An 11,464-nucleotide genomic window follows, 5' to 3' on the forward strand; every position below is an offset into this window, starting at 1 on the left:
TCTTCCAAGAAGCTCGTGGCTTTGCACACAGTTACTCACCACATTCCTGCTGTCCTAGTGACCAAGCAGGAGGTGAAACGTCATTCCCATTTGTCAAATATCATTCCCACTTGTCAAACATCATTCCCACTTGTCAGGGAGGAATTCCTTCCAGGAGTTGTGAAGGGGGAACTTGTGAACCAGTGGTTCCATGTGGCTAGCTTTGGCAATGTTCCTGGAACGATAGCACCAGAATGAGGCCCACCTGGTCACTGGACACTGTCCTCAGCCCTGGAACCTCCCTTTCAGGAGGAACCTTATGAGCTGGAGTAAGACGAGGAGAATGACCAGGCAGTCAGGGTGTGGGCACCATGCTTCACGGTGAGCAACTGAGGCTGCCAAGACCATTTAAGCTTAAAAAAGGCTAATAAGAACCTGGTGGTGTTATTAATCTTATTCTGTGTTGTTCCAAAACACAACAGAGATAAATCCTCAGGGTCAGGATGAGTTCATGCCAAAGCTGCACATCTACCTACCTCCCTGGGCTGGAGGCCTCAAAGCCCCTTCCACTGGGATACTTGAACTTGTGAAATGACTGCCCCAAACTCAGTTGCTGGGCTGATCAAGTAGGCCCTGAAGGCCACTTGTCCCTCATGGGGGTCACCTCCTGGGAAGGCCAGCTGCACCTTAGCATGCCATGAGAAGAGGCTTCCTGGTTATCATCATCATCATCATCACATCAAAAGTGTTTTGTTTTGTTTTTTTTGAGACAGTGTCTCACTCTGTCTCCCAGGCTGGAGTGCAGTGGCACAATATTGGCTCACTGCAGCCTCCGCCTCCCAGGTTCAAGTGATTCTCCTGCCTCAGCCTCCCGAGTAGCTGGGATTACAGGCACCCGCCACCAAGCCCACTAATTTTTGTATTTTTAGTAGAGACGGGGTTTCACCATGTTGATCAGGCTGGTCTCGAACCCCTGACCTCAAGTGATCCACCCACCTCAGCCTCCCAAAGTGCTGGGATTATAGGCATGAGCCACTGTGCCCGGCCCAAAAACGCTTCTTGAGCAGCTCCTAGGTGTAGGACCCACTGTCACCTTGAATAGCATTTGTACATTCCTCTTGGATTCACCCACATCGCAGAGCTCTGGAGTACAAGGACCATCACCTTATAACAGATTCACAGTGGGAGTTAGGAAAAGTCTGTGACTCCTGGAAGCGCTGAGTCTTGCAGGGATTCTGGAAATGAGGTGCTCAGGTCTGTGTTGTCCAATGGCTCCTCAGAGTCCCAGTCGTCCTCCACCCCAGCTCGAATACGTCTTCTTCTTCTTCTTCTTCTTCTCTTTTTTTCATTTTAAGACATTTTATCAAGGAGAAATTTGAAGATACACAAAAGTAGAGTGGCATCATTTCACCAAAGCGGAGATATGGATAGCAAATAAGCACATGAAAAGACGCTCCTGATTATCATTAGCCATTAGGGAAATGCAGATTAAAATCACAATCAAATAGCACCATATACCTATCAGAATGGCTAAAATAAAAAACAATGAGAGGCCGGTTGAGGTGGCTCACGCCTGTAATTCCAATGCTTTGGGATACCGAGGTGAGCAGATCACTTGATTCCAGGGATTTGAGACCAGTTTGGCCAATATGGTGAAACCCCATCTCTACCCAAAAATACAACAATTAGCCGAGCATCGGGGTGCACAACTGTAGTCCCAGCTACTCAGGAGGCTGCAGTGGGAGGAGCACTTGAACCTAGGAAGCAGAGGTTGCAGTGAAACCAGATCACACTACTATACTCCAGCCTGGGCAACGGAGTGAGATTGCATCTCAAAAAAAACCAAACCAAAACAAAACAAAAAAACAGGGACAACATCAAATGTTGGAGAAGGTGCAGAAAAACAGGATCACTCATACATTGACTGGTGGGAATTGAAAATGGTAGAGTCCCTATGAACAGCAGTTTGACAGTTTCTTACATGCAGCCATAAAACCCAGCAATTGTTCAACTTGGCATATGTGCCAGAGAAATGAAGACCTAAGTTCATGCAAAAGCATGTACACTTTTATAGCAAATTTATCCATAATAGCTAATAACAAGAAACAATCCAGAAGCCCTATAACAGGCCAATGGGTAAATAAACTGTGGTATATTCATATAATGGAATACTACTCAGCAATAGCAAGAAATGAACTATGAATACATGCAAACACCTGGGTTAATTTCCACAGAATTATGCTGAGTGAAGAAAAGCCAATCACAAGAGGTTACATACTGTATAATTCCATTTGTACGCCATTCTTAGAATAACAAAATTATAGAAATGGAGAACAAAGTAGTGGCTATAAAAGGGTGACACGAGGGATCCTTGTATTGATGGAAATGTTCTGTAGCTTGACTGCATCAATGCCAATATCCCGATTGTAAGATTGTACTCTGGTTTTGCAATATGTTGCCATTGGGGGAAACTAGGTGAAGGGTATACAAAATCTCTCTGTAGTATTTCTTGCAACTTCGTGTATGTGAGTCTACAATTTTCTTTCTTTCTTTCTTTTTTTCTTTCTTTCTTTTTTTCTTTCTGTCTCCTTTCTTTCTTTGTTTCTTTCTTTTTCTTTTTCTCTCTCTCCTTCCTTCCTTCTCTCTATTTTTCTTTCTTTCTTCTTTCTTTCTTTCTTTCTTCCTTTCTTTCTTTCTTTTCTTTCTCTTTCTTTCTTTTCTTTCTCTTTCTTTCTTTTCTTTTTTTGGATGGAGTTTTGCTCTTGTTGCCCAGGCTGGAGTGCAATGGGACGATCTTGGCTCACTGCAATCTCTACCTCCTGGGTTCAAGCGATTCTCCTGCCTCAGCCTCTGGAGTAGCTGAAATTACAGGCATGTGCCACCAAACCTAGCTAATTTTGTATTTTTAGTAGAGATGGGGTTTCTCCATGTTGGTTAGGCTGCTCTGGAACTCCCGACCTCAGGTGATCTGCCCGCCTCGGCCCCAAAGTGCTAGGATTACAGGCATGAGCCACCGCACCTGGCGGGGTCTACTATTTTCTAAGATTACAAACCTTAATTTAAAAAAGTCTTAGGGCATATAAAAATAAAGCAACATTACATTCTCAAGCCTGATACAAATGAAGGCCGGGCACGATGGCTCATGCCTGTAATCCCAGCACTTTGGGAGGCTGAGGTGGGCGGATCAGTTGAGGTCAGGAGCTCGAGACCAGCCTGACCAACATGGCGAAACCCCATCTCTAGTAAAAAAAAAACAACAAAAAAAATTAGCTGGATTTCGTTGCACACTCCTGTAGTCCCAGATACTCAGGAGGCTGAGGCAGGAGAATCGCTTGAGCCTGGGAGGCAGAGGTTGCAGTGAGCCGAGATTGCACCATTGCATTCCAGCCTGGGCGACAGAGCGAGATTCCATCTCAAAAAAAGAAAAAAGAAAGTATATTACACACATGAAAACAATTTCTGCTATAAATATTACCATATTGTATTATAATAGCAACAATCAAAAATTGAAGCAAAGTAACTAATTAGTTTCATAATCAGTAGATGCAAAAACCAAAGAAAATATTCTGAAAAGAATCTGGACACCAGTAATGAAAGCAACAAAAACACAGAACTCTTTCTACTTATCACAGGCTCTTATGAGAATTACGGTTAAATTTTTAAAAATCAGAAAATAAAAGTAATGTTAAAATGGCATTAACAAAAGGCAGCTCATTGGTAGCAAGGCCCCAGGGGAGCCATGCGTTCACAAACTAGACTGATGGTGTGGTTTTTTAAAGCCAACTTAAAACTGGCAATTACAACCATAACGAATTCGATTATAAGAAAATATGGAAACTTATGATGACAATTTACAATAATGACAAGTGAAAGCTCAGAGAAGCAACATGAAAAGCGTCCGCCAGCTCAAATGCTTCCCTCCATCATCTTTCCTCTGACCCCTGGCCTTGGAATAGATCTTTCCCTCTCTTGAGCTCTTGGAGCACCTGGGGTCATCACACTGATCCCCACTTGCCTGGCTCGACAGTTGTTCTGTTTGTTTGGCTGCTGAACTGGGCAGTGACCTTCTCAGGGTGTGTGTGTGTTGAGGGGGTATATTTTTTCATCTGTGGAGCTCTCCAGGACACAGTGAGGGCCAGCATTAAGTGGGTGCTCGCCGTGTGCAGGCTGATGGAATTGAATACACGAAGGGAAGATGCTGGGATCTCCCTGGTCCTGGGGAAACACATGATCAAGACCCACTGCCCAGGGCCCTGCTCATGATCAGATCTCTGCCTCTGCCTGGGCTTGGCCTCGGCGGGAAAAGGTGACAGCACCCAGGGCTTCTGTTGAAAGCTCCCATAGAGGGAGCAAAGAAATGGCTTCTGGTAGGGGAGGGTCCTTTGAGGCCAGAAAAGGGACAAGAGCAAAGATAAAGAGAGCACCAAGTGCCCCAGGCACCTAATCTAGGCTTTACATTGAGAGGAATGGCAAACTCATGGCATCCCAGAAATCCTCAGGCTTGTCAGGAGGCAGCTGGAGTGGCCACAGCCCCGCTGCAGGCGGCTGCCTCCACCTGTTCTGAATGCCCCTACGCCACACCCTCAAGCCCTGAGCAGGAAGGAGCAGCCATTGTGCATTTCAAGGCATGTCCCACATCTGTAGTTTGCAGAGGGCCCAACATATTCCAGGCAATATTGGGAAATGGACAAGCTGGGTGCTTGCCCTCTACCAGCAGCTAGGTAGGGCCAACTAGGCCATTTATTAGCTATTTGGCCTTAGGCAAATTGCTGAACATCTCTGCTTGGGAACAATAGCTGTATATAATCGCAGAGCAATTGAGAGGGTTAAATGACTAAATGTGTTGAAACAGTATAAGTGTTTGCCATTATCACTCTTCTAGGTCATAGCACAGACATGGCAACTTCTCAGTTGGAAATGCACCCCTGGAGTTCTGCCTGCCAGACAGAGATGGATGTAGAGACCTGTGTGCATCAGGTGGGGAGTCACAGCAGCCTGATGACTCAAGGCAGTGACCTTTGATGCCTTGACGTCACCCGTATCTGCTTGGTGACCTTGGGTAGGTCATTGAACCCAGCTATGCCTCTATTTCTGCTTCCTCCTCCACTGGAGGATGCAAGGCATGGTTCCATGACACCTGACAGCACATTAATAGCCAGATTGTGTCTAATTTATTGGATCTATAAAATGCATTTGCTTCCAAAGCCCATGATCTCATCCTCAAGGCCAAAGTCTTCAGGGGAACCCCTCCCACCCAGGACTCCTGGCATCCCTCCCTCCCAGAGAATGTTTGCCCAACACTTATAAGAATGGAAGGTGCCGTCTACATAGCAGCAGGCACTGTGTCCCTTCAGGGAAAGGTCAAGGGAACACACTGTGCCCAGAGCTCTCCCTTAAGGTCAATAAAGCCCAGCAGAAGAAGGAAGAACAGGGAGGCTCTGTCTCTGGGGCCCAGGACTCTCTTCCCTGACTCCACCTTGGGATCACCTGCTTCCCAGGCACCACCTGCACTGGTGTGTCCTCCACCCACATTGACGCTGCCACCCCAGCTGTGAAGAAGGCAAGACAGGAGGGGAGGAGACATTTAGTGCTCCAGTGACTGTGGAGCACTAGCAAAGACGAGGCCACGAGATGTTAGGGAAGGAGCAGAGGCCTGGAGCTCATGAAACCTCCTGGCCTTGTCGTGGGCAGACCTGGGCAGTCACACATCCTCTCTAAATGTCTGTTTCCTCATTCTTCCAAGGGAGGTGGGCTCAATGCCCAAGTTCCCATCAGGGCTGAAGTTCTTTGATTCTCATAGCACAGTTCTTGGTAAGAGTGTTAGGGTGTTGACCCCCACTGCAGCCCACCCCTCTGCTCCAGTGCTCACATCTTATGCCAGTAGCCTCCACCCATCTCCTAGAAGGGTCTCGAACAGCCCTTCCCTTGCTGCTCTTTGTGATCCCTTCCAGAACCCTGGGGCCTCTTTGAGGACCTGTGAATACTGATGGGTGATGGCATGAGCTTTGGAACCAGACAGACCTGATTCAAATCCCAACTTTGCACCTACTGATTGGGTTACCTTGGGGAGTCACAGGTTCTCATCTGTAAAACAGTAAAAACTATGCCTACCTTTTGGGGTGGTTATTTAAGTGGTGCATAGGAGGTGCTCAATAAATGGTCAATTGAATTATTAGGGAAGTCTGTTCTGTGACTATTTCCTGTATGCTTCATGACAATGGCTGGCACTTTGTTCCCTGATGGGGACACATGTCAGAAAAATGGTGGCTAGTCAGACAGGCTTACACCCCTGTTCCATCACAAATGAGATACAACCGTAAGATAAAATAATGATGGCTTATCATCCAGCACCAAAGGAATTTCCAAAAGAGAAGTTCTCCAAGTACTTTGAGCATACCAGACCATTGCTTCTCACATGAGGGTACACTGTTTGGCTGTTTCTAACAATGAAACACATCTCTAAGGCTTGTCACCATGGAGCCCTCTTGGAGGAAAGGACCAGGAATCTCCCAGGGACCTCTATCACATTTCAAACCTGTGGCCCTCCCAGCATGGCTCTGGTGGCTCAGCACAGAGCTTCAGCCTGTTGGATGCTGCTCACGGATGTCAGATGGTGCGGGGCGAGCTGGGAGCCAGCCTGGGTTCCTGGCTGATTGTCCAGGTTTCTGCTAACTCATTGTGGGACTTAGTGACTAAGCAAGCCACTCGTTCTCTTTGTGCCTCTGCAGCCCAGAATGGAAAGACGGCTTGTCACCTGCCTATCTCACTGGAGTGTAGTACGGTGAAGGGAGCTCATTTTAAAAGGGCTTTAATCTTGAGTGACCGGTGGCATATTGGAACCAAATAGTGGTTTTAACCACATAATATTCTTCCCAGGAGCTAACTCTGAATGTTATTTTGCTGTAGATTCAAAATAACATTGCTCAGATATTTATATGTTTACAGCATATATTTATAAACATACACTCAGATGTTCATAAACCTGAGTGTAAACATAGCCATCAGGAAAAAAGGTTCACCTAGCTGTTTCTTTCTTCATTCTGCTGGTTGATAAATTGGCCTCCCTGAGAAATTTTCCAACCCCTCAATTCCAACTCAGTCCAGTAACCAATAGAACTGGTGGCATGACCCATCTACGTCAGGATGGAATTTCTAAGAGCTTCAGACTCCAAGTCAGTTGGAACCCCAAACATTTGGAGCTAAATCAAGTAGCACAGGTTATCTTGTCTGCTGACATCTGCTGACTCTGGTCCCCAGGGAGTTGAAACTACGGATGCAAAACACATCTGTCCTGTTAGAAGTCAGGAGGCCAGGTGGTGACCTGAAAAGGACACAGGGCAGGGAAAGAGGGATGTGGGGGGAGGGGTTCTGTGGTCTGGCATGTTCTGTGTCATGCATGATCTGGATGCTGATTACTTGGGCACGTGCAATTCGCGAAACTTCATCTTTACAATATGTACAATTTTTTCCATGTATATATACAGTGTTTTAATAAAAAAAAAAAAACACACAACAGGGCCATGCAGGATTTGGGGGCATTCATGACGGAAACCCATTTTGAAGGCTGCTTCTTTGAGAGGCACTCTGACACTTACCATTCAGACCCCTGCTTCAGGAAAAGTGCTGTCATAAACCTTGACCAACTGCCCACATTAATACCCTGCTCAATTTCCTTGCCAGCAGCTTTATGGGTCCATGGGTTCCAGCAAAACTTTTGACTTCAGCACATCAACACATCATACCCACACTCTGCAGAGGCTTCTGGACGTGTTGTGCTCAGAGCGAATGCTGAAAAGGCTGTGGGAAAGATTGGGCCTCTAAAGGCCCTCAGCCCCGCAATGACGTCATTTCCTCCAGCCAGCATGCACTCCCATTAGAGCCGTCATTTCCTCCAGGTTCTGTGCTTACCTGCCCAGGTGAGTCAATGAGCTCATCTGAGGTTTGAGGCGGTTGTCCTGGAAAGAGAAAAAACACTAAACAACAAACATGAAGTAGTACCTGTGCCTCCCGCCCCCTAGGAGGCCTTCACCTTGAACTTCACATAGGAAAGGCCAGCTGATGCCAGTGCGTGACTTCAGACTGGGCACTCATGTGCTAAGATAAACACGGCCAAGCCCTTTAAACAAACATTGTGGAAATGTTAGGCCGAGCGGTCAGAAAATGGAACCAGGCAGAGGATGGGACACAGAGAGTGCCAGCTGGGGGCTAGAATCTTCTCCTGCCACCAAGGAGCCGTGTGACTGGGGCAACTCACCTGCCTTCTCTGGGCCTTGAGTTCCTTAACCCAAAAGTAAGAAATTGGGTCAGAGTAATTTCTAAGTTCCCTGAAAAGAATGGAATGAAATCACCATGCCCATGCAGTCAGCATTTGTACAGGCTGGTGGGCTGGGTTTGCATTGTCTTATTTTGTGCTGGACTGCAGGAGCAGAAGAGGAAGCTGACCACATGCCTCCATTCTTGGTGCACAGTTGTCATCAGTCTGTGCAAAGCCCTTCCATGCCAAGTATTATTCTATTCTCCCCTTTTATCCCTAGTCTCCTCTTCTCAGCAGGCACCCACCACAATGTATTTGATATCTGTTCTTAGATAAGTGTGGTTATATATGTGGGAGGGTGTGTGTATGTGTATGTATATCTATCTATAGATATATCCTTGTAAAATACGTAGCACAGTTTGGGGTATGTTTTAAATTTACATAAATGGTAGCATGTTGCAAATCTCATTCCGTTTCTTCACTCTGCACTCTGTTTTGATGATCCTTCCACGTTGCTGTGTGTACATCTAGCTTGTTAATCTTGTTAATCTTACTGATGCATAGACTTTTTTTTTTGAGACAGAGTCTTGCTCTGTCACCCAGGCTGGAGTGCAGTGGGGTGACCTCGGCTCCCTGCAAACTCCACCTCCCGGGTTCACGCCATTCTCCTGTCTCAGCCTCCCGAGTAGCTGGGACTACAGGAGCCAGCCACCACGCCTGGCTAAATTTTTTTGTATTTTTAGTAGAGACAGGGTTTCACCGTGTTAGCCAGGATGGTCTCGATCTCCTGACATTGTGATCCACCCACCTCAGCCTCCCAAAGTGCTGGGATTACAGGTGTGAGCCACCACGCCCTGCCAGAATTCTCTTTTTCTCTTTTTGAGACAGTCTTGCTGTGTTGCTCAGGATGGAGTGCAGTGGCGAAATCTCGGCTCACTGCAACCTCCGCCTCCTGGGTTCAAGTGATTCTTGTGTCTCAGCCTCCTGAGTAGCTGAGATTACAGGTGTGTGCCACTATGCCTGGATAATTTTTATATTTTTAGTAGAGGCGGGGTTTTCACCTTGTTGGCCAGGCTGGTCTTGAACTCTTGACCTCAGGTGATCCGCCCACCTCGGCCTCCCAAAGTGCTAGGATTATAGGCATGAGCCACCGCGCCCGGCCTGATGCATATAATTCTTTGGTATGGGTTAACCACATTGTTTTTATCCATTTCTCTCACGCTGGACACCTATGTTACTTATATACCATGTAGCACACATAGCACCACTGTGAACATTTCCACATCATCCCCTTAAGGACCTCAAAGAGAGTCTCTTGGGAGCTGCTGCCTCATAAGGCAGAGGTATGTGCAGTGTCCTGACTAGATGGCTCTAGGGGTCAGGGCAGAGGAGATGGCGGCACAATGTTGGGGAGGGAGAGGCTGGAGAGGGGCCTGCTGAACAGGAGCCATTGTCTGGCTGAGTCGTTTGGTGCTGGTTCCAGATTCTCTCCTCTGGGGAAGGCACAGTTTTTTCACTGGATCCTATTTTAAGAGCTGTGCATCCCCTTACTTTATAGCCCGCATCATGGTTTGAGTTAAAGGTGAAATGATTTACTGTTTGACTGTCTGTCTCTCCTCCTAGACCATGAGTTCTCCGAGGGCAAGCACGGTGGCTTTCTCACCCACAGTTGTATTATGCCCCATGCCTGAGACAGAGCTAACACAGCAGATGCCCAGCAAACAGCCAGTGGCTTTATAAATCAGTGAGTGAGCTTGAGCTGTGACAAATACGAATGAAGCCTCCAGGTACTAGGGAGGGAAGAGCAGTGTCCAGGCCACAAAGCTTAAGGAGCCCTCACTCTCTGGTGCGATTCTCCATAGGCAAGACCTGAGAATGAGGGTCTCCCTTGTCTCATCCCAGACACAGCTCTGAGCCTCAGACACAACTTTCACCTGCTTTTTTTTTTTTTTTTTTTTGAGACGGAGTCTCACTCTGTCACCCAGGTTGGGGTGAAACGGCGTGATCTTGGCTCGCTGCAAACTCCTCCTCCCAGGTTCAAGTGATTCTCCTGCCTCAGCCTCCCAAGTAGCCAGGATTACAGGTACCTGCCACCATGCCTAGCTAATTTTTGTATTTTCAGTAGAGATGGGGATTTATCATGTTGGCCAGGCTGGTCTCAAACTCCTGACCTCAGGTGATCTGCCAGCCTCGGCCTCCCAAAGTGCTGGGATTACAGGCGTGAGCCACCGCGCCCTACTTAGGAAAGTTTTAACTGCAAGTTTAGCATCTAACCTGGTGCCTTCCTCTTCCCTCTCTCTTCTTTCCTCTCTCTTTCATTGAGCATCAATTATGTGATAACCCTGTGGTAGCATGTGGGCTTCCAAAACTCTCAAGAATCACTGTCCAGTGGGGGAGGGGGTTGTGAAAATAAGTCATTGCGATGCATAAAGAAGAGTTTTTTTTTTTTTTAATGACAATGTCGTCACCTGGGACACTGGAGGCAGAGAAGAAGCCCTGGCTAACTCAGGCGGCATTGAGGAGGGGACTCTTGGGGCTGAATTCTGTCAGGAGGGCGGCGGTGAAGAGCCATCTGAGCCAGGGCCACCATGTGGAGGTCTGAGTGAGGACAGCACAGTGCCTTCAGGTGGCGTGAGGGTCCTGAGTTTCTGGAGCAGGAGGCTGAGGCCCAGAGGCTGGGTGGTGATGGGCTGGGGTGCAGGGAGGTGAGGCTGCAGGGGGAAGGGAGGGAGGCAGAGCATATCCCGGGGGCAATAATTCATCAAAGAACAGAGGAGGCAAGAACAAATTTGCACTTGAGAAGATCCTCTGGAGGTGTCTGGTGAGGAAAGACTCTGAGGGCAGGCAGGGATTGTGAGGCTATGACCTTGGTAGAGGTGACAGAAGCTGAAGATCTGTCCCCGGCAGCTGTGGTGAAGGGAGATGGGCAGGAGGAGCAGAGGGAGGAGGCGTGGCCCTGGGCACCTGGGGCCATCTGAGTGGAGACGGGGTGGGCAGCCTTGGAAGCCCAGGGTCACCGCTTCACACGCATTCATGGAAAGCTGTAGAAATGTGTAGCCCTGGGTGTCCAGAGAACTGAGGATCTGCAGTCCCAGTGAATAGGGTGTCACCGGGGCAAAGAGTGAGAGAGCCCTTCTGAGCCAGAGAAGTGCCTCCCCTGTGGAATAGGGGTCCCCAGTCTCGTAAGGCAAGCAACCATCAGCAAGTTGTTTTCCGGAAAGGAGAAAAGGC

The sequence above is a fragment of the Pan paniscus genome, chromosome 3 (genome assembly GCF_029289425.2).
Source record: "Pan paniscus chromosome 3, NHGRI_mPanPan1-v2.0_pri, whole genome shotgun sequence".
Classification (NCBI taxonomy): Eukaryota; Metazoa; Chordata; class Mammalia; order Primates; family Hominidae; genus Pan; species Pan paniscus.